This window comes from Mercenaria mercenaria, chromosome 12 (assembly GCF_021730395.1).
Source record: "Mercenaria mercenaria strain notata chromosome 12, MADL_Memer_1, whole genome shotgun sequence".
In the NCBI taxonomy this organism is placed as follows: domain Eukaryota; kingdom Metazoa; phylum Mollusca; class Bivalvia; order Venerida; family Veneridae; genus Mercenaria; species Mercenaria mercenaria.
Window position 1 is genome coordinate 70221434 of NC_069372.1, and position 23332 is coordinate 70244765.

A 23332-nucleotide genomic window follows, 5' to 3' on the forward strand; every position below is an offset into this window, starting at 1 on the left:
TGCTTATCAATGCACAAAAATCGGTTAGAACATTTATAAAACTAACAGTAATTAAAGTAATACATCTTATAAATGCTAACATGAGATTCACTTTCAAAAGTTTGAATGACTTTGTGATAAAATAATTCACAGCGTTCTGTTTTAGATAATAAGTTTTAATAAACAGAAGGAACCAGTTTTAATAATTAGATTCTTTAAAGATATCTAATGGGCATCTTTCACTAAAATATTTTATCTATAGATATTTACTTCAAATGTATCAATTCCTCATCTAATTTATTTAACTTTACTAAATATTTAAATAAGTTTGCATACAGAGCTACATTCATAATTAAAAAAAAAGCTGAAAATTAAAAAACAACCTGTTTTTTTAGTGGTGGAACACAATTATACTGTGTTTATCTATACATGTATACATTGCATACTATTGTAAACCTAATGCATAGTACTGTTAATACACAGTCTTGTTAATTTTATGTTTACATAAACTATATGAAGTAATTGTTTACGTTTTTAAAAATGCAATTTGGATCTATACCTTTAAGATCTTATATCAATGACCTGTAAGGTTACATATATCTAAAATCTATGTGGACTACATTTACATGTACCTCTCTTTACAAATAACTTTGTCAGTCAAACCGAGTTTTGCTATTATTTTGCTTAGTAGCATTATATGCTCCCAAAGAATCTCTTTACAGACATAACAATAATCTTAAAGTGCCGTGTGGCGGCCCCGTACTTGGATTCAGTGTTGTTATATTTTCTGGTCCGTTGGGATCATAGAGTACACTCATTTTCCACTTAAGCCTGTGCTAGGTGGTGTGAGGGGTGTTGTACCTTACATAACCTCTCATGAACAGACTCAATCAAACCGTGTCTGCTATTATTCTATGCTTCAAAAGGATCTCTTTACAGATTTTATTTGTTCTTTCAATATGGATTTTCCTGTTTGACTTCTAGTCGCTGATATTTTTACCTTAGGGTAAACGGCCATGTTCCAACACTTTATTGCATTTTATAAAGTAGTCCTGGTAACAGGAATTATTTAATCCTTATCATAGTGAAAGTACTACTAGTAACTAAAGAGATACAGTACAAATGTATATAACAATAAGACCAGATCAATGCCCAGCCAGAGAATTATTAATCACAGACTTCACCGGTTTCAAGACTGACATTTAAAAGCATTATTGTCGTATTATAATATTAGTACGAAAACATATAATTCCTTGACAAATAAACAACATGTTCCAAAATTTAATGCCCTTGGAATGTACGATGACAATGGATTATATTTATGTGGCTATTCAACATCTTAAAATTGAAATAAAACAAAAGTTAAAGCATTTTCCTCACAGGTCCTTAGAACAGGTAACAGTTTAAAAATGCAGTACAACTATTTACATGAGATCTGCAACATGAAGAAAAATATATATTTAATATTTCTATCTAGAGTTGTTTGTGCCGTGTGGAGGATGCAAAAGTCTCCCCGTACCTTTAATCAGAGCTGTTATATTTCGATGTCTTCATATCGTTCAGCACGACGTTTATGTCGTGTTAGTGAACTGTTTAATATTTCAGCTTGAAAATTTTGGCCTGGGTTGTTCCAATACTCCCGCTTTAAAAGCTTTGGGTATTGTTTAATCAATGGATATGGTGCCTGCTTTTGCTTTTTAATTTTGTCTTTTGGCAGTTTCTGTGATATGCATGCTTCGTAACCACAGATCTTCTCTTTAAATTTCAGTTTGTTTAGTTCTGCCCATTGTTTTCTCGTTAAGGGCACAGGCATTATTTTATCTGGGGACCATAAGCCGCTTTTCATGGAACTGCACTCTGTGCATCATTGAAGGTTTCGTGTGCACCGACGTATGAATACATCTGCGGATGTCTCTAAATTACATTCTGGTACTTATAACATGTGTAAACGTTGAGTTCTGCTCAACCCGGGGCTAGAGGGCGTGGACGGTAGCTTACCCTTCCATTACCATCCATGAACAGGCTCAAACAAACCGAACCTGCAACATTTTCGTCTTTGTCTTGTTGGGACACCTTTAGTTTTCCGATTTTTTTTAATTTACTCAATGTGAATATAAGTATTTCCAGTCTGTAATCGGGTTTTTAGAAAGAAGTACCTGTGATACATACTTCGTAATTAAGACTACACAAATGAACTAAATTTGTTTGGAGATATGTATAGATAAATTCAGTTGAAACACTTTGAAATTCATTTCAGTTTACTCATCATGTTGACACTATAATCGAATCGCTATTGATTATGTACGAACTTATTGAAGTTTCTTCAACTAAATGCAAGGCGAAGCAAATGTTTGCTGTTATAGATTGGTGTTACATAGTCATATCAACATAACGTACATCAAAAACCAGAATGGACAGAAGGTACAAATATACTGATGCTTTAAAATATTTGATTAGGTCCGTTTCTGGTAAATTTAGATACCTAGGCATACTGTTTTTATCAGTGATACCGGATAAGTAAATGTCTCAATGAAAAGATTTTATAGGTTGTTTTCATGTGTTCTGTATTTACTGGTTTGTTTGATGGTCTACTTCATAGAACGTTATGATTAATGCAAATCCGTTTTTCTTCTTCATTTCTTGTTTGTAAGAAATAAACCTCTTAGTCGCCAACCTAGCAGGAAAAGGCAAAGTCATTAAGTTCTAAAAAGTGATGTTAACTGAAGATTCAGCTATTTTTTAAGGATATGTCAATTAAAACTCTTGTTTGCTACAGTATACGGCTTATTTGCTACAGTATGTGGAAGTTTCTGTTGGTGTTTTCCCAAATTCTTTGCTTTTAATGTTTTGCTTGATGTTTTCGTTAAAAGCAATGGTCGATATCGTCAGTTAATTCCCCTGATTAAACAGGTACGCGTATAGGTGGCGCTACATGCGAATAGGTCCTAGAAAAGTTTGTTTACATTATTTACATCGTTATTCAGTCGCTGTCACTTCAAAATATTAGTAGATTTGGAAAGTATCCGACAATGTCATCAAAATTCAGTTGTTTATCACTTGAGCAATTGAGGAAAGAGTTTTATTTATATTTATTGATGTGTCAGTTTATTTATGGACTGTATGATTGTTATATATTTTTTAACAATAAATGTTTTTATTTAGCTTTAAAGTATTTTTAAAAATGTCTTTAATTATTGTGCAAGTACTAGTATTCAGACTATATTCTTTAAATAAGGATCTGTATAGATAGTTTATACATATATATCCTAAAGTTACAACTTAATCGGAAAGATCTGCATACACAGCTTAATGCAATGAGGTCTTGAAAAATATAGAAATTATAATGGTTATTACTGTTAAATGTTAGAATATATATATGCTCTTGTGATAAGATGTCCCTTCAATTTTCCATCAGCCCAGTTAATTACTTCAACTGTTTTCTCATATATTTCATGAAAATATCATCCATGAGGCATAAATATGATATCTATTGACAAGTTTACGTCCCTCGAGAGTTAATTCTAATTTTATGGTGTTACCTCAATTCAATTCACAGCAACGTGCCCCCATAAAGTGAAATACAAACTTCCAATAAAATGATCATTGATTTAATCTCATAATTGTTCACTATGGGTTTGACATAGTACTTTATGGGGAAGTTGCCACTCGCATATTTGTCGGACCTAAAGCATCGCTTCTTGAGATATAACACCCCAACAATTAGTTGAAATATTGTTAATCAACAAAAACACTGACAATGTGTACACGTTTATTTCTTAACTATAGAAAACAAACTAGAACTATAACAATAATGTCAAAATATAAATCTTTACATTTAATAAAAACACCCGAAGGACCACAAATTTGTAGAGCTTTAGAAATAAAAATAAACAATTGTAAGACGTATGAGACACTATTTCAAATTGTTAAAAGTATTAAGAAAACTTATTATACACATTACATTAACATCAGACTGTCCAATATTTAATACCCAAGTGGGAACAGGAAGTGTTAAGCCTGCTTTAAAGACATATTCTTGAATCCCCTAGAGTTAACAGGACACATGGCATGCACATTTTTAGCTCGACTATTCAAAGAATAGTAGAGCTATTGGACTCACCCATGCGTAGGCGTCCCGATTTGGTTAAGGTTTTGTATGTAAGCTAGTATCTCAGTAACCACTTGTGGGAATGGATTGAAACTTCACACATTTATTCACTGTGATAAACTGACCTACATTGCACAGGTTCCATAACTCTATTTTGCTTTTTTACAAAATTATGCCCCTTTTTCGACTTAGAAATTCTTGGTTAAGGTTTTGTATGTAAGCTGGTATCTCAGTAACCACTTGTGGGAATGGATTGAAACTTCACACACTTATTCACGGTGATAAACTGACTTATACTGCACAGGTTCCATAACTCTATTTTGCTTTTTTACAAAATTATGCCCCCTTTTTGACTTAGAAATTCTTGGTTAAGTTTTTGTATGTAAGCTAGTATCTCAGTACCCACTAATGGGAATGGATTGAAACTTCACACACTTGTTCATTGTCATGATCCGACATGCACTGTGTAGGTCCCATAACTCTACTTTGCATTTTTTTCAAAATTATGCCCCTTTTTCGACTTGGCTGTTTTTGGTTAAGTTTTTGTATGTAAGCTGGTATTTCAGTATCCACCTATGGGAAAGGATTGAAACTTCACACACTTGTTCACTTTATGAGCTGATAAGCACTTAGAAGGTTCCATAACCCTTTTTCCCATTTTTACAAAATTATGCCCCTTTTTAGCTCATCTGATTTTTTGAAAAAAAATGATGAGTTATTGTCATCACTTGAGCGGTTGTCGGCGTCGGCGTCGGCGTCGGTGTCGGCGTCGGCGTCGGCGTCTGCGTTGCTTGGTTAAGTTTTATGTTTAGGTCAGCTTTTCTCCTAAACTATCAAAGCTATTGCTTTGAAACTTGGAATACTTGTTCACCATCATAAGCTGACCCTGTATAGCAAGAAACATAACTCCATCTTGCTTTTTGCATAAATTATTGCCCCTTTTGTACTTAGAAAATATCAGATTTCTTGGTTAAATTTTATGTTTAGGTCAACTTTTCTCCTAAACTATCAAAGCTATTGCTTTGAAACTTGGAATACTTGTTCACCATCATAAGCAGACCCTGTACATCAAGAAACATAACTCCATCTTGCTTTTTGCATAAATTATTGCCCCTTTTGGACTTAGAAAATCAGTTTTCTTGGTTAAATTTTATGTTTAGGTCAACTTTTATCCTAAACTATCAAAGCTATTGCTTTAAAACTTGCAACAGTTTTTCACCATCATAAGTGGACCCTGTACAGCAAGAAACATAACTCCATCCTGCTTTTTGCAAGAATGATGGCCCCTTTTGGACTTAGAAAATATCAGATTTCTTGGTTAAGTTTTATGTTTAGGTCAACTTTTTCTCTTAAACCATCAAAGCTATTGCTTTAAAACTTGCAACTGTTGTTCACCATCATAAGCTGACCCTGTAAAGCAAGCAACATAACTCCATCCTGCTTTTTGCAATAATTATTGCCCCTTTTGGACTTAGAAAAATCATTTTCTTGGTTGAATATTATGTTTGTCAACTTTTCTCATAAACTATCAAAGCTATTGCTTTAAAACTTGCAACAGTTTTTCACCATCATAAGTGGACACTGTACATCAAGAAACGTAACTCTATCCTGCTTTTTGCAAGAATGATGGCCCTTTTTAGACTTAGAAAATCATGGGTAGGACAATATTTCTATTATACAAAAAAAATCAGATAAGCGTCAGCACCCGCAAGGCGGTGCTCTTGTTTGACTTCTGTATTAATTCAATTGACAAGGCTGTTGAATAGTCGAGCTTTGCTGTCCTTCGACAGCTCTTGTTATGATAACAATCAGTATGCAGCCAGTGGATAGGAAATTTTATGCAAACTTAATATAGAGTAATCATTGTCTATTTGAAACAAAGTATCCATACAGGGGTAAAGTTTAGCAATATTTTCAATTAGCTAACTTAGCTAGCCCCACTTTGCTCATAAATTAATTAAAATGTGACTCACTTAAAATAAATGCTTCAACAATATTTCAGTTATATATTGCTGGCCAGCATTTTGAAATGATGAAAATTCTACAAGGCTTTAAATTTTATGTTTAAAACAGAAGAAACAGCCATCCAAATAGATGATATTGATAAACTGCATGATTAAATCTATTTTAAATAATTTAATCACTTTTTTATTCAGCTGTCAAACGCATGAAATGTTAACAAAAGAGTTTTAACACTATGATAGAGCCGAGAGTACACCGCATGATAGGACCTATTCACCCGTAGCGACACCTGTTAAATCATTTGGGAAGATAACTCGCCGAATGCTGCAATTGTAAGTTAGACCACGTATGACTGCCCTAGACAAACAAGCTATTTATTTTAAACTTGAATGACCGATTGACTTAAAATTATACGGATGCATCACATAAATATTAAAGAAAACAATCACGATGTTGATGTGATTATCTTTGGTTATGTTATTTAATTTTAACTGCAGTTATCGTGGTGTTTTTAAATCTATGACGTCATAAGATTACCTCTAGTTTTCTATTCTATGATGCCATTTTATCTTAGTTATTACAGATGCAAACGGACATGCAAACAATGGTCAGTCTACGTATTTATTGCATAACCACTGTATCTAACATGACTGCCTAAGTCAGCCCCATTTTACACAGGTAGTCATATAAAATCCTTACTATGTTTATCCTTACTATCACTTCAGACAGCGTTTATAAATGTAACTCATTCAGACATTGGAAAATGTGAATTGTTTTTCAGATGTAATAACTCAAACTGGTTCTTACCTCTCTTTGCAGATTTTTAGCATATATTATATATGCTATAAACAAATATTCAATAGCAAAAGTACTTAAAGAATGTAAGATTGAAACAAATTGTGTTTACACAATGCGGGATAACAAAATCGGAAAAGTGATATGTATTTGAAGATAATACAATGGAATGCTTCGTGCCTAACAGAGCCATATTCATTATTATTGGTTGAGCTGTCATTCGGATGTTTAAATGGTCGTCACACAACATACTTAAGCAGGAAATAATGCATACAATTATGGTACAGGTAAATAAAGATGTGACTATTTCGAAAGACGACAAAGCTGTAGAGCTTTGATTTAGAACAAGTTTTTCTGAATTTGGTCGATGAAACGGGTAAGGGAAAACGTTTCTGTTTAAAGTAATTTTGAAAATAATCTATTTGCATTTACTCATTAGCTATCTATCTATTAACTAAAGGTCCACTAAGACTATATGATAAGCAATCGAAGTCATGCTATATACTTTTTTATATAAAGTGTTCCCATTCCTTTAGATGACACCGACACAAAACCGATGTAACCGTTATATAGTACTAATCTGTCGGACTCATTAAGATTCCAGCAGATATTGTCAACCTATCTGAATCCATCCTTTGAGAGATAAATGAAATCGCGTGGTTATAATTGCACAACAAACACGGTCTGAAATAATACATTCACTTAGAACAAATCTCAATCATTTTATCTTAAATCTGTCTGACTAAATAACATTTCTGATATATCATTGTGTTGGTATATGCATTTTCTTGAAACAGGTCTCGTTTTTGTGACAGAAACAAACATTCAACACTTCTTTTAATGAATAACATAGAATGAAATTAGACAACTGTTGGTGGCATATTGCATTAGTTGCCGCCCTAATGCTTTTCAGTTTTAAAATTATTAATGTTCTATGGTGACTTAGCCAGACTTTGTTGCCCATATTTTGTTCTGAATCTTTCGTTTGGGCTCAAAAAAGTGAACCCATGTCTCGTCACCAGTGACGACATTTGCGAAAGACCGTGCACTGTAATTTGGAAACTGTTTAAGCAACAATTTTGCGCATTGCACGCGTGTCTTTTTCTGATCATCTGTCAACAGATGGGGAATCCATCTAGCACAGATCTTTCTCATTTTCAAATAACGTTTCAGAATTGTATGAGCTGCTCCTAATGAGATGCAAACCATACTAGCTATTTGCCTAGCGGTGTATCTTGCATCAGTAGGAACTATTTCTTTCACTCTAGCAAACATCTTGGCAGACGTTGCTGTTTTCGGCCGACGGCCATGTGGTGCATCTTCTGTTGAAACTAACCACATTTGAATTTCTTAAACCAATGAGTAACTGTCGAAAAAGACATTTCATTATGCCCATAAACAGAACATATTTCATCAAAAATGTCTTTACACCCTATCCCAAGAATACAACGATTCTTAATATTGGAACGTATTTCAACGGCGTACGCTGACCTTCTTCCAACCATTTTTGTAAGTTCGAAACTGGGTCACATGCCGTTAAAAACTAAGTCAGTAGGTCAAATAATAGAAAAACCTTATGACCTCTCTAGAGGCCATATTTTTCATGGGATCTGTATGAAGGTTGGTCTGAATGTTTATCTTGATGATATCTAGGTCTAGTTTAAAACTGGGTCACGAGCGGTAAAAAACTAAGTCTGTAGGTCTAAAAATAGAAAAACCTTGTGACCTCTCAGGTCAAGTTCGAAATTGGGTCACGTGGCATCAACAACTAGGTTAGTAGGTCAAAAAGTAAAAAAACCTTGTGACCTCTCTAGAGGCCATATTTTTCATGGGATTTGTATGAAAGTTAGTGCGAATGTTCATCTGATTATATCTAAGTCAGATTTGAAACTGGGTCAACTGTGGTCAAAAACTAGGTCAGTAAGTCTAAAAATAGAAAAACCTTGTGACCTCTCTAGAGGCCATACTTTTGGATGGATCTTCATGAAATTTAGTCAAAATGTTCACCTTGATAATATCTATGTCAAGTTTGAAACTGGGTCACGTGCAATCAATAACTAGGTCAGTAGGTTAAATAATATAAAAAAACCTTGTGCCCATTCTAGAGGCCATATTTTTCATAGGATCTGTATGAAAGTTGGTCTGAATGTTCATCTTGATGATATCTAGGTCAAGTTTGAAACTAGGTTACGTGCCGTCAATAACTAGGTCAGTAGGTAAAAAAATATAAAAACCTTGTGACGCTCTAGGGGCCATATTTTTCAATGGATCTTTTTGCAAATTGGTCAGAATTTTTTTCTGATGATATCTAGGTCAGGTTCAAAACTGGGTGACATGACCCTCAAAAACTAGGTCACTATGTAAAATCATAGAAAAAAACGACGTCATACTCAGTTCAAAACTGGTCATGTGGGGACAGGTGAGCGTTTCAGGACATCATGGTCCTCATGTTTTTTGTTTCCTTCGTGTTTCATCGAGCTAAGTATGTTCACCCATTTTAAGCAATTGTTCATATTCCTTAGAAAGGTCAGTATCATTTTGTATTTTTCCATGCACAAAAATTTCGGTTAGGACATTTATAAATCTAACAGTAGTTACAGTAATACATCTTATAATTGTTAGCATGAGGTCCACTTCCAAATAGGTCTTAATGTCTTTGTGATAAATAAATTTCCAGCGTTCTATTTTAGATAAATATTATAAATAAACCAGAGTGTTGTAAAGTCACTTTAACAGAATGAGGTGGCATTAACGACCAGATTATTCAAGGACTTATATTAATGACCTGCAAGATTACACATATCTAAAATCAATTTAGACTCCAGTTGCGCAATTATTAGCGCAAGCGTATTTTTGATGTTATATCTAATAAAGTATTCTATATGAATCGTTCATTCTTTTCCGCCCATCGTTCATACTCTTACGTAGTAAATACAAAAGCAGGTTATACATATCATTAAAATGCAATATTTCTTGTAACCTTACACATATTACAAGACACTTTTCTGTTCACAACATGCAGGTACTGGCAAAACACTTCAAAGCTTAGTTCAAACTCAGTCTTAACCAATATTGAAACAATGGTTTTAAAGGCAGACAAATACGTGAAATATTTTTTCGTGAAGTCTTCCAATAGGCTGTATTTTTTTCTATAAAACATATATTCTCGAAAGGTTCTTTCAGTCTCTAAATAAAGTTAAAACACTGCGATGATGTCACTCCCTTGTACTAGCAGTACAGCAATTTTAATATCCTTTCCGCAGCCTTAACGTACTAAAACGTATTAGCGTCTGATGGCCCTTTCACGCTTCCGTAGAAACTTCATTTATTACACGAAACTTATTATGAAAATATTTCTGAAATGTCTAGGTCTGCAGCTCTCAAAAACGGTTATATCTTACATCTGAGGCATATACTGATAGTCTCAGACAACATCAAAAATGACATTTTGAGTGATTTGATGAAGTTCCAAAATTATTAATGTACCCTTGGTCCGTTACGGACCCTTGTGGGATTTGTGTTTATCCAGAGCTCAAATACTTTTTCATAGATTAAAAGCTGACATGCTGTTCTAAAGCCCAGATAATTTCAATTCGTAATAAAGTGCTAAAAATTGGCTCCCCAATAGCACAATATTAATCTTATTATTTGATACTGATACTGAAACAGTTCAATATCATAACACAGCACTGAAAGTAAAAAAGAAATTAATATCAGAAGAAAGTTTTTTTATAAATAATATAATGGAAGTGATCGCAAAATGTTTTAAATAACATTGTATACTTTTTTCATGTGCCGACGTAGTATACTCCCTAAACGACACTTTCCTAGAGCAACACCTTCCTTTGAAAAATATTGTTAAGGTTTACAGTTTTTAAAATTGTGTAAAAATATGATCCAGCTCTGCAAAAAAATTAAACAATTTTATACGACAAAAGATGATAGTTCTGTACTGTAGCAGATTCTTGGATTTCGCGACGAGGGCGGGTCTACTGGTTATACAGTCCCAAGTCCCCTTTATTGAACGAAGCGGTTATCTACTGCGTGCATTAACTTTGAAAATAAAAGATTAACTACGGTACTACAATTAATTGAAAACGATTCGGTAGTGTTTGTTTTACATTTAAAAACGCTTTTAACAGTATTGCAGTCACAAAATTAATAGTAAATGTATATTTTGAGCCTTTCATGCCTTTAACAGAAACATTAAATTATGCGTTTATGAAACTCGGTGACATTCCGTAAAATTGTAACTTCCAGGTACCTTTCAAAATATAAACGTCTTTTATGAGCACCCTAAGTGTAACAAACTGCCTTCATTTCTCGTGTCTGAAGCATTTGCTCACATTTTTCAGACTGCCTATTTGGAAAGGGGAAAAAACAGCTGCAAATAAGGTACCCCAGTTTTATAAATACATGCACTTACATTAACGTTAGTTTTGCCACAATGTTTTTGAATTTTGTATTACATATGTTCTATTTTATTTTCGGATAAAGTACTGGATATAATGTGAAAAAAATATTGATAAATTCAAAGTGAAAACTATCAAATATTTTTTACAGTACTCCAGTTGGGACTACTTTAAATATATTTTCCCTCAGGTGCCTCAGTGACTCATTGCGATAGTAACTTCGATAAGAGTAGTCTGGGATTCATATTGAAACCAAGTTTACCTTACCTTTTTTTTTAGCTTCAGCCTCTCTATGTGCTGTGTATTAACAATAACACAAATAAGAGTATCATTTAGAACGGTTTGGACCAGTAGCATTGTGACAGGATGGACGTACCGGGGACAGTAACCATCGAAAAAATCAGAACCCATTACAATATTTATAATTTATTTACAGAAATGATTATTTACAATGAATAAATGATAAATGAAACAAGAAATATCTTTAAAAATGATGGTCGGCGAATTGTAATAAGGAAAGAAGTTTATGAATTTTTCATCTAACATTCATCTTTCATCTAACATTTTTCAAATTGCAAAACTAAACAACGCACTTTAACAATTTAAATGGTTCTCTTTTAATTTTTCGCAAAGGTTTCGTAGGGTTGCAATTTTGTTTCGTTTATCCTTAGATGAATAATTACAGCAGTAGTTTGATGAAGATTCATGAAGCGGTTCATGAGAAGAGGTCATTAATCGTGTTTATATTTTATGCTAATTGGTCCCTATCCCCATTTGTAACAAAATAGCAGGAGACCTTACGATATTGTTACACATCGAGTTTGATAAAAATCCATTACATTTTAGTGGTTAATGCGAAGAAAGGCATATCTACCTTTAGCTATAGTGGTCCCTAATAGGGCCCAAGTTTCTATATAAATAAATTTGGAAGAGGACCTTAAACGATGCTCCAGACCAAGTATGACAAAGATCCACCAAGCTGTTCATGAGACGCTGTATAAAGGCATTTCTATTTTTTAGCTCTAGCAGCCCCTAAAAGGGGTTAAATGTCCCAGCTGAACAAAGTTGGCTGCGGGCCCTCATAAAGATGCTACAAATCAAGTTTGATTAGAATACATGAGAAAAAAATCAATTAAAGGATTTTAATTTATTATTTTTTTTTATTTCTAAATAGCCAGCTGATTCCGCTTTAACAAATGCATATTCGCTATTCATGAATCTTTGGACAATGACGTCACACCAAGCAAAACATACAATTGTAATTATTTCAATATTATTATTTCTGTTTCATAAGCAAAGTTTGACCGTAGTCATATCACATAGATAAACTGTATTCAGCTCTTTCTTTAATTTGATATATGTTGGTATTTGAACAGGTTTTTATCATATTTATTAACTTCTCTCATTTTGAGATATATCAATATTCTTGCTAAATATACTGAGCCAAAGTTAGTTTTAAAAACTGTGAACACGTCGTTTAGGATAAACGCTTTGTTACATTTCACTCAGCGTAGCACAATCAACAGAGTGAAAGAAATTGACACTCTCGTCCAATCAGGCAGAGAGCTGCATAAATCTTCCATTTTGATAAATTATGTATAATGCGTTATCAAGTAGTTTGAGTTGCAAACTGAAGTCACGTGGCATAGGTAACGAAAACGAATTTAGACGGCGTCGCCGAAAAAAAAATCTGATTATAAGATAGAAAGAAAAAAATCTGAGCTCAGTATCTCTAGATAAAAAAGTTCTAACACTTACAGTTCCGTTTTAATGTGACGTGGCACAGTTTTTCCTTTAAATTTCGAACTTTAAATAGCACAAAAATACAACATATCTTCAAGTAAAGTCCATTTAAACCGTGAATACTTTATTCGTTTGGTCCCTATGATGGTAGGGGATTGCATCCCTGAGCTAAACTTCAGAGGATAACAAAAATCATCGTCTTTGCAGTTTACGACACAACCATGGACGAAAGCTCTGCGCTGGGAAAATCACATCCAGGCGAGTGAAGACAAGTGAACCTCGGGTATTGTACTTCCGGGTTAAGTAAAACCGGTTAACCGAATTAATTTATGGATGTTTTACATACTTCTATATTAGTTTTGCCATAGAAACAATGTTGGATATAGGCCTCTAACGTTTCAATACGTAAATAACTGGACGGTCCTCCTCGCGTGAGGATCACCCAGTATTTACATATTGGATGGTTTCGTCTTATATCCTATAAATAAAAATAATAATAATTCGCGATTCTTCTACGTACTTGATGACCTAATGGATTTGCTATGTCCTTCTAGGATCTTTGCTTGTTTTTTAAAAAATATACATTTTTTCCATCTTTATTTATGTATAGACTTGTAACTTGTTTTTCACAGATAAACACTCAACTTGTTTTTTACCTCACTTTGTAGATTTTTGTACAATATAGACACATGATATACAACTATTCCATAACAAACCTACTTAAAGAATGTCAAAATAAAACTAACTGTGCTTCCCACTGCCATAAGACAAGCTCTGAAAAGCAATATGTATTTGAATTATTGCAATGGAAAGCTATGTATGTGCCTTATACCCTGGTCACAGCAACGGTACGGCTCCGTACGAGTAGGTTTTTGTCGAATTTTGGCAAATTCTACGGCGCGCGTAGGATATCCTTGACTCGTACGAGCGTCGTACGGTTTTTTTTGAATTCGTAGAGGACTAGGGAAACTCGATAAAAAATTTTCACCGAGCTCCCGAGTCTTTACTAGCTCGTAGAGATTTTCGAAGTCGGGAGCAGATAGCAAAGAGCCCGTAAGGGAACCGCAAGGGCCATGGAAGAGCTCGTACGGGAATAGCACGGATTTGGAAAACTGCGAGGCTGGCTGATGCTCGCACGGCTATCACAGGGGACTCGCACGGTCAATATACTAAGGACACCCTGCGGAGAACGTGCGATGTCCGCACGGGACTCGCAGGGCCTTGCGATCAGCAGAGTAGCTACAAATGGACATTTTTTCAGACGTCGCCAAACTGGTTTATTCCTGTGTAGGGACGCCCTACGAGCTAACGGCACCGTACGATACGACCGGGCTCCTTGCGAGCTCCGTACGACTTGTTTTGCATGTCCGTACGGATATCCTACAATGAAAATGAAATTTTTCGACGTCGCCGAACTGATTTACCCCTTGTGTCACGACCCGTACGAGTGCCCCCTGCGGGGCGCCGTACAAACCACGAGCACAGTACGATACGGCCGGCTCCTTGCAACTCCGCACAATTGTCTTCAATGAACTTTGGATATCCTATGATTGCATCCTCTGCATATCGTACGGAGCCTGTAGGTACGTGACCAGCCATGTAGATTTTTTAAACCGTACGGACATCGACGGTTTGTGACCAGCATACAGAGCCCAAAATTTGTTATCATGTGGTTCACAACACAGAGCATTGATTTGCAGTGGTGTTGTTTCAGTTAACCAGCATTCGCATATCTTTAAATTGGGCGTCACACACACAATTAATCTATAGACCGCAGTACAATTAAACAAAATATTTGGACCGGATTTTCTTCACTGGGAAAATACAGTTCAGCTCGGGGTGGTTTTACGGATGGTTAACTTTAAAATACAATTTATTATGTTCATCTTTGCTGAATCCCGAAACCCGACAAAAAAACATTTCTTCTGAGATTTCTGTCCATTATCGTCTGAAATCAACCCAAATAAGTCGAACTGTCTGCTACTGAAAATATTACATTTAATATTGGGTAAAGGACTGACTTTCGGGAAATGTACGCCTATTAACAAACTCTCTGAAGTGCACATATGCACGTTTAACATTTTCTTTCATTTTATACCTCATTTCTAGGAACATATTCCGTTGTCAAAGATTGTTAGGTAAATGATTCATTGGAGAAAAAAGCTTTTTATTGAAATACAGTTAAAGTTATGAGTACATATATTGTTAAAGGAATATTCAAATTTGAATGACATAGGCTCTAACATTTGTATTAGTTCTATGTCCATTGCAAAACAAGAGTTTGTGTTTTCTGTGTAGTTATGTTAAGACTTTAAAGCTCTGCGCGTTACGGAGTATAGTCCACAGACAAAAATGTCTGAACGTTTGTAGCACAACTATTTGTTTCGAATCACTGATGTGATGGATCACGTGATCAGTGATTGGCCAGGTGGTACCTGGCGGGAATTGAACGGGGAACGCGGATTTTAGTCAGTTCTACGCTTGGCTTCGATTGTTTCTCATCGCCTTTATTCAAATTCGAGTTTTTGTTAGGTTTTTAATAATTTTGTAAGCTCCATGTAGTTTATAAACTGGTTAGGGCAGGTTATATATACTTGCTGAATTACGAAAGGTTTTGTTTTTGTTACTTTAATAACACCCAGACGCGGTAGGTACAGTTTTCTATAGTTTTTACATTCAAAAGTCGGGAGTGGCTTTTCATCTTGGTTATTTTTAATTTTGGCCTATGTATCTAGGTTGACGACAAACGCAAGTCTTGCCCATTACAAAACAGTGTTTTGTACGCAGTTATGTTAAGACCTTTAACTTATAAATTAACGGCGGAAGATGATACTTAGTCACAAAATAAGTAAGATGAATGTAAATGTTACGGAATATGTACAGGTTAAGATTCTGTATATTAATATTTTATTCTTGCAAACTTTGACACTGACTAACAACAGGTCAAGTTGAATTAAGAACATCGAATGTAAGTATTGTTTAATTATTCATACCGATGGAAATCGCATTGATGCTTTGTCAGATTTCTGCAATACACGTTGTAGACTAAGAATTTTTTGTTTTGGGTATGTATGGCAGTGAGAAGGATTTTGGCGTTTTGTGCGGCGGCGATGATGGGTACCACGCACAAGAAACTGAAAACGATTTTTTACGGTGAGTGAGTGCGATGTGAGGGAACGGGTGAGAGTAATGTGGATTGTTGCGTTCAAATCGTCTCATCACCACCAACCTATATTCCATGTTAAAAGGCTATAGTCAGTACTGATTTGACATTTGGACCTATTTTGTTACATTGTCATTTTAAACAACCGACCAAACTCATGCACTCTGAACATCGCATCATCACCACCAATATATATTCCAAGCTTGAATCAATACCATGAATGGTTATCAAGTTATGCCCTGACAGACAAATATGAATTCGCTGTGACCTTGACACCTGTCACTGTCTCGTCGTCACCTACCTATATGCAAAGACTGAGTGAGTGAGTGAGTGAGTGAGTGAGTTGGCTTTTACGGCGAATCGACACAAAATGGTCATATATCGCCGAGAAGAAGTCATATTGCAAAAGCCAACTGTAAGCATAAACATTAATGTAAAAAATGTAAAGCATACCTAAAAACATCCATGTAAAATGTAAAGAACACTATGAATAATTTAAAACATATCTAAAAACATCCATGTAAAAAAGTAAAGCATATATAAAATCACTTATGTAAAAATGTATATACGTGTGTGTTAAAATATCAGCTGCAAATATAATAATATTGCAAGATGTAAATAAAAAGATGAAATGTTAGATTTTTTTATATATTCCTATCTGCTTTAAAAACGATAATATATTTCCGACTGAAACGGTTTCAAATAACTCTTTCATGATTGAAACGTCATAATATGTTCTGCGTTTGTGTAGCAAAGTCCACACGGTCGATTAAAATATGTTTTAAAAGTTAGCGGTGTTTGACATGGTACAAAATTCGGGGTGATCTTCTTTATTCAAAAGATAAGAATGAGTCAAACGGTATGACCTATTCGACAGCGAAAAGAACAACTTCCTCCCTGCGAACAGATCTGTTCCCTTGGTGCCATTCCCTAAGGGAAGGTTAAAAATCATGAAGTTTTATTGAATGTAAGCATTGTTCCATGACGATTGCCATTTTGATAAAAAGTATTTGTTTATATTGGGTCTAAAATCGTAATTGGTAATTTCAAATTAGAGTGTGGTAATAAAAGAGATTGAAGTCAATAGTTTGAATCGTTATTACGTTATCTCCAGACACGAAAAATAAAGTTCAATATTAATATGAGCTTCATTTTTGACCTTAACTTTTTTACCCCCGGACAGGTTCATGTACATAATGCCACAAGGTTTCATGTCAATACCTTGATGAGACGGACAAACTGACAAATAGACAGACGGACACATGTGCAATCACATATACGTCTGATTTTCCCAAAACGGGCGTATAAATGGATATGCAATAATAAGAAAACATTGTCATCAGTACACATTGTAATATAAACTTGTTGAACAAAACTCGCAGCAGACTGAGCCAATCCTATCGTATCATCACTGCTTTAGTATCAATGAACTTTAGTATGCAAGTAAATCGCAAATTTATGTAAATTCTTTATATCTTTTTTGAACACTGCAAATAACAGACGGACAGGAGAAATGCTACGTTTGCTTTTTTTTATCCAGCACCTATTACGTTCAGGAGACGGCGCAAATAATCAACAACATTTTCAACAGTTTTTTGTGACGTTATCCGCCCGTCGAAAGTTCCCTGCATATTGAATTTTTTTGTTTTGTTTGTTTTGGTTAACGCCGTTTTTCAACATATTTCAGTGACAAGAACATAATGCTTCTGATGAAAACTGATTTCAGGAACGACAACTGTGTGATGGGATTGACACAATTATTGCTATTGTTTGTAATGTTTTTTTGCAAAATATGTTTGACAATAAACAAAAAAAAGACATTGTTTTCCCTAAAATTATGTCCATTGTATTCGAAAACTAAATAAGACGTCTTCATAGAATAAAAACGTTTTTTTTTTTTCTACTTTCTCCCTAAGAATAGCATTTTGCCAGTAGCGTCTCTAACTGCCCATACTGTCCAAATAAATTTTAGAAAACGAAATAGAAAATCACAGTGGTTTTATTTGCACTTCAGTCTATCCTTTTCCCTTTAATTGATCAAAGCTCTTCACTGTATGCTATGAATATTCAAGCATACTTAAGGAGAAATAACATTAAATGAAACTTAAACGTTTCTAATATCATGCAGCTTGACAAAATGATGTTTAAAAATGCAATAACTGCAAAAAAACGATATTACCTTGGAAACATAAGTATTTACTTACCTTTTATTTCTCCCTTATAAACAAATAGTGAAACGCCTTTCAACTTTTAGCACATGGTTCCATATTATAAAGCAATATAATTTTACATTGTTCGTTTAAAATTTTAGAAAAAGAATTATAAAATACGATTTTTACATATTGTAAAGCGATAGTAATATTGTTTGTTTAATGTTTTAGAAAATGGCGTTATAAAATATGATTACTGATAACAGACCTAAAAGACATTCCTTTTCGGCAAAGTACAGCTAAAGACTTGTAGCTTGGTTTTTAAAGCATTATAAGGCTGATTTTCAATGTTAAAACAGATGAAATAGCTGTCTAAATACATTTTTAATAAATTTGTTTAGAGAAAACATTTATTGAAAACAGGATTTAACAAGAAATAGATAATATTTTATGTTCATAACATACTTGTAGCTGACACATTATAAACAAAAGCATGAAAAGAATTCAAAATGACTTTTATTTAAGGAAAATTGTAGTCATATACTAGTTATCATCTCGAATAAAATACAATGGGCTGTCTCAGTGTTGGAAGTACAAGGTCTTTGTGTGTTTCACCAAACGATCTTCATAAGTTTAGGGGTTTTGGAAACTTGCATGTGTATTCTTTTGAAATTTAGGGAACAGGAACTAGAGTTAAATGAAATTATTGTGATTGTGTAAAAACATTGGTACATACATGTTGCTACCTTCTTGTCACTAAAGATCATTATAGTTTTAAATATGTAGTTTCGACACTGTGTTTTTGGGAAAAATTTTACAAATAAATTTTAGAATTTCAACAATTATTGTAAAATTACAAGACCTTTCCTTATTCCCGATAAACGTATCAACTAATATATGTAATCTGAATCAGTTCCATCCCATGGGGAATCAAGACTCTTTGACACAGTTTTCTTTCAGCCAAACTGTTCAAATTCTCTTTACATGTACCATACAATGTAAAAGTAAGACAATGTATACATATGCGATCCGAATTCTGTTGGCTGATTTGTATTCAATACCGACGACCATCTTGAATTTTGTAACTAGTTTTCCAACAAACAAATCGGTTTAACAACAGACGTTGCGGATATTATATTGTAAACGCAATGGATAATTGAAATAAAAACAGTTCATGGACAGTCACTTGGGCATTTGCGTTTTTATTCACAATGCTAATGTTGTTTGTTTCTGTTAAAACACGCTTACGTAGAATGACGTCACAGTAACGTGCGATGACGTCAAAGTTTTTGTTGCGACCAAGAAAGAGCGCTGCTATATTTGAACTGATCTCACTTCCTTCTCAGTGAGAAAATTTTTTCCATATTCACTCAAAAAAAAACAAATATCCTCTATTTTTACACTAGGACGGTAATATGTCGTACAAATAATTTCACTCGGGTTAGCCCTCGTGAAATTATTACGCCCGACGTATAACCGCCCATCGTGCATAAATAGTGTTAAAACACCCTTTTGATATAAATCATTTCTTATATACAAATATTTGATCAAAATGCAATGACTAATCGTTTAATATAACATATATTTTTAGGCAGTCGTCTGTTTTATGAGAAGCATCAACATACATAAGTTATGTTAATTCAAACTTATATTTTTTATATTAGTCTATATACGTTAGGAAAGGTCTCTTGAGTTTGTTACCAGACCACACAAAATTTATCATGAAGCTTCTTACTTAAGAGTTTAAAGACAGGTTACCAAAGATAATAAAATGTTGCATTTTTTATAACATGGTTTAGAACGGGGTTACCTTCTACATCCAAAGTGTTACTGCAGTTCTACACTATTTTCATGCTTAAGGAAATCGTATCACACAATCATAAATTTTGGTTTTAAGGATGGTAAAGTGGGCAAAGTACAGATAATGTGTAAATTTAATTGAAGACTTTAAGCATTGAAAACAGTACAATGATCATCAGGGTATTCACTTCAAATTGATGATGTCTTACTGCACCATTAAAGCAAGCATGAAAGTCAATAAACTGTTTTGGTGCATCCTAAAACCAAACCAACATAATTAAACAACTTGTAAAATAAATGGTCACCAAGTCCACAAAAAGACGAAAAATTGAAGTATAAGTACAAACAATGAGCGTCACAGTTAGTATGTTTTTTTGGATGGCTGCGTATGATTTATCGCGTTGAATTCCTCATAAAAGTATATCGAAATGGAAATTCACTTGGATTATTGGAATAACAGGATACAATAAATCGTCTGCAATGTCCGTATATGATTGTTTTGAATATAAAGTATCCTTTTAAATGAAATTTATGAAATGCGCAAGTCGGTGTAAATCATTTTGAGATATTCGAGTATACAATGTTTATGCATTAAGCAGAACTTTATTGTAGTAAACACTGTAGTTGTTTTCTGTTGTCCTTGACAAAACAATCTTAAAAACTCTTATAACGACAGACAAATCGAGTTCGCAGAACATGACAAATGTAGCGATATAAGGTAAACTATCACTATCCATGGGTAAATCAAGACTTTGCATAACTGTAAAAGATGCATGCGCTCCGTAGTGATATTTGCGTTATTCATTTTCTTATCTTATAACACTTTCAAATTCTGACGGATTTTTAAATTTAAAATAATGATAAATCTGTACAGTTTAAAGTTTTAATTAATACCAAACAGCAGAATATTTACGTACTGAATAGATTTTATCTGTGTTGATATTTTACTCTTTATTTCGAATTTTCGGACACTTGTCCTTTTTCAAGAATATGGAAATATTTTTCTGACTAAGTAATATCCATGTAACATTTATATCACAGGAAATGAATAATGTTGACGTCCTGTCACTAAGACAACGTCACGTCATATCCTGTGTAAGACGTGACGTCGTTTCCCGCAAAAAGGGCAAGGTGTCAACATCATACATAACCAGAGAGCAAAACACAATACTAAGTGCAGCAAGATATACAAAATAATAATAATAAATAAATAAATAATAATAATAATAATAAAAAAAATATATATATATAATAAATAAAATCAGCAAGATAACTGTCCAATTCATTTTAAACCCCTAAAATTTAAAATATACACGATGTCTATACGCAGTCAGTATGGAAACACGTGAAATGCATGCATTGTCATTTAAGTGAAAGGACCCTCCATAGTTTTTAGAATTACACAAGTTAAGTTAAAGAATCCAAGGGTCACTACTGATGACTATAAACGACTTTACTGAATGCATTTTAAATATTAAGTTTTACGTTACATCCCTGGGGTGTCTTCGTGCCTAGCCTCTTTATCCATTCCTCTTCTACCATCTGTCTGTAAATGTGTCCTTCGTTAAACACCTTTTGAAGTACTGCAACCTTAACATCTTCTGCTGTATAACCCTCGAAATGCCTCATAATTGGTTTATCTGCTTGTTGACGGACATCTCTAAGATGTTCTTCTGTGCGTTCTTTCAGGGATCTTTCTGTCTCTCCTACATAAACTGTCATATCACACCGTGAGCAGACCAGAGCATATATTAAGTTTCTGTCAGTACATTTTGGAACTGAGGCTGTATTGTAGCTGCTGTTTTTGTCAGTGGACCAGACTTCTCCCATGTGGAGAGACAAACATATTCTACATTTACATAGGTTAACTGACTGTTTTAAAGCCTTGTTTGTTTTCCCGTGCACTAGGATGTCACATATATTTTTGTCTCTTCTGTAGGCAATAATGGGTGGAGATTGGAACACTTCCATCATCTTCTCAGATCTATATAAAATGTTCATATGTTTCCTAACAATTAAGTGGATATTAGGGAGCTGCTTGGTATATGTTAATACTAGTGGTACACGTTTGTCTTTTCCTTTTTTAGCCTGCTTTTGTAATAGGTCTTCTCTGTCTAAAGTATCTACTTTTGTCAGTTGCCGTTCTACTTCTTTACCACTATATCCTCTTCTGCGAAGTTGTTGTTTAAGTTCAGTTCTGTGTTTCTGGTAATCTTGCTCTTTTTCACAGATTCTCTTAAGCCTAAGACCTAAGCCATACGCCAACCCTGATTTTGTATTTGGTGGGTGATTGGAGCTTTTGTGCAAATAAAAGTGGATTCTTTAACTTAACTTGTGTAATTCTAAAAACTATGGAGGGTCCTTTCACTTAAATGACAATGCATGCATTTCTCGTGTTTCCATACTGACTGCGTATAGACATCGTGTATATTTTAAATTTTAGGGGTTTAAAATGAATTGGACAGTTATCTTGCTGATTATATATATATATATATATATATATATATATATATATATATATATATATATATATATATATTTATATTTTATTATTATTATTATTGTTTATTTATTTATTATAATTATTTTGTATATCTTGCTGCACTTAGTATTGTGTTTAGCTCTCTGGTTATGTATGATGTTGACACCTTGCCCTTTTTGCGGGAAACGACGTCACGTCTTACACAGGATATGACGTGACGTTGTCTTAGTGACAAGACGTCAACATTATTCATTTCCTGTGATATAAATGTTACATGGATATTACTTAGTCAGAAAAATATTTCCATATTCTTGAAAAAGGACAAGTGTCCGAAAATTCGAAATAAAGAGTAAAATATCAACACAGATTTGTACTATACTTCCCTTCGGAAGATTTACAGACATATTGTGAATAGATTTTAGTAAGTGATTACTTTTATAAAAAATTTTCAACATGACGTCCTTTTTTCGGCAATCACAACGTCCAATCTCTGTTTGATGTTTTCAGTTACACGTTCGCAGGTCTGAGGCGTAATTTTTCGGATTTCTTTACGGATGGCCTGCTTCAGTGCATTGAGGTTTTCTGGTTTAAGGGTGTATACCTTTTCTTTCAAAAATTACCAGAGGAAAACGTCAAGCGGATTCATATCGGGTGAATGGAGTGGCCAAATTTTGTCTGTTTTAAAAGAAATTCTACTGTTGATGTCAGAGTCTTTCAAATGTTGCAGAACTAGCACAG